Raw genomic sequence first — 1,929 nt, 5'->3', positions numbered from 1 at the left:
TCTGTATCTGTATCTGTATAGCCGGTATAACCGCCTTTCGGCGTAACACACCAGCTTCGCAGGCATGCGGCGCGGCGGCAGCTGGCTATATTACACCGATCGACTTGTTACACCTAACCCTTGAACTTCTAGCTCTAGACATTGTTTAAAGCTATCTATTGACAATGCCCCTACTGTACTTGGTGACAGTGAGTTCCACTCTGCGATAGTTCTAGGAAAGAATGAATTCTTGAACACCTCAATCCTTGGTTGATAACTCTGGTACTTGAATGCGTGGCTATTTCTTGTTCTCTTCTGGGCTGGTATTAGGTACTTAGTAGTTGGGACATCCACCAGTTTATTTTGTACATCATGCATAGTCTAGACATCTTTCTTCTGTCTTCCAGTGAGGTCCACTGTAGGTTTCTTTTCATCTACTTTGGTACACACAGTTTCAGGGAGTGAATATAGAATAAAGTTTTTCTTCCCAGCCTTCTACTTTCCATCTTGCTTGCATGTTGAATTTTTGCAGGAATTATTTTTCACCCTTTTGTATTAGACTTAAAATCTGCAGAGGATATTTGACATCGATAAAATTTACATGCTGTGGCCTTTCTTACAGAGTACTAACTTACAGACCGAGATGCATAAGGAGAGGTTGGTGGGGAAAATCGTGACGTTCTTTATCATGCGCCCGGTTAACGTCACGATTTTCCCCACCAACCTCTGCTTGGAGAGTATAAGGAGGGCACTGGTTGGCCCTCTGTGCAAGCTGATTGAGTGATTGAGTGAGTGAGTGGCCTTACAAACAAACAAACAAACAGACAGACAAAGCCCAGTGTGTTTCAGACTACCTTCTGGTGTCTCTGTCTCCAGGCCCATTTCTCCCACTTGTTGCGATCCTCCGCGTCCTGAGGTGACGGTGACCTCGGTGACCTCGTGGCCTCGTCCACCGCCTTACGGTACAGCAGCTGTTCCATGCGACCTTTGTCCTTCTTCAATGTCGCCACCTCGCTCTGGAGCGCGGCCAGCCTCCGTTCCACGTCCGACGGCAGCATCCCAGCATGCCTGGCGCCCCGTCGCTCGCGTGATGATGTCATCGCGTTTGTCGTGCGGTTGCGTCGGGCGGGTTCGCGGTCCAACCTCATGGCCCCCGCATTCATGTGGTACGGCCCGCCGTAGTCATGACAAACGCACAGTCACGACTGCTGCTGTAGGACTGGTCCATCCAGGCGTGGGGGGGATTCGGGACAAACTGAAGGAAATCTCAGAAAACTGCTTCTGCCGCTGACATCATGGATTCCGAAACTGTACGTAGTTGTCTGTAGCTTATACTGTTACCTGCAGAAGACAGGAGGGAAACACAAATATTACAATTTGTTCTGAAATTATAGTATAATTAATAGTACCCATGGTAGCAATGTAGAAAAATTAGAGTATTTCATGAAATATGAATAAACAAGTTCACAGCAAGCAGATTAATTCTTAGCGCACAGATCTTTGCTAGATTACTAATACTAGTAGTACATTGACCCAGATTTGAGAAGTATAAATTAAACTATTATTAGCCTACCCAGTACTTTCTTAATTGTTGTGGCGTTTTAATTGTTGTGAGTTTAAAGATCGCAACACAGATTGCATACAAACCATGCTGCGTGGTAATGAAACTTATTAGTCATATATAATGATGGTATCCAGACTTACTATAATAATAAATGTGGAGTGAAAGTTGCCATCATCAGTGAAAGTTATACACCTGCTAAGACAGCTGTAAACGACCCTTGGAGTCAGACATGTAACCTCGCTGTTTTGTAGGTATCTAGCGCTATATGAGCCAAGCCAAGAGAAGCGCTATATGAGGGTCTGTATGGGGGGGGGGGGGGTTATAGATTTCTGTATCTGTATCTGTATAGCCGGTATAACCGCCTTTCGGCGTAACACACCAGCTTC

At 45.5% G+C, this 1,929-nt stretch overlaps 1 protein-coding gene across 1 annotated transcript in view; it reads right to left on the bottom strand.

Annotated features, from left to right (window-relative positions):
- LOC109472877 (collagen alpha-4(VI) chain-like) overlaps positions 1–1,929 on the bottom strand; it is a 20,333-nt gene that overhangs the window by 15,058 nt on the left and 3,346 nt on the right. The window lies entirely within an intron of this gene.

Source organism: Branchiostoma belcheri, unplaced genomic scaffold (assembly GCF_001625305.1).
Source record: "Branchiostoma belcheri isolate BF01 breed outbred unplaced genomic scaffold, Haploidv18h27 scaffold288, whole genome shotgun sequence".
Classification (NCBI taxonomy): domain Eukaryota; kingdom Metazoa; phylum Chordata; class Leptocardii; order Amphioxiformes; family Branchiostomatidae; genus Branchiostoma; species Branchiostoma belcheri.
This window is presented reverse-complemented; position numbering and strand designations above follow the sequence as displayed.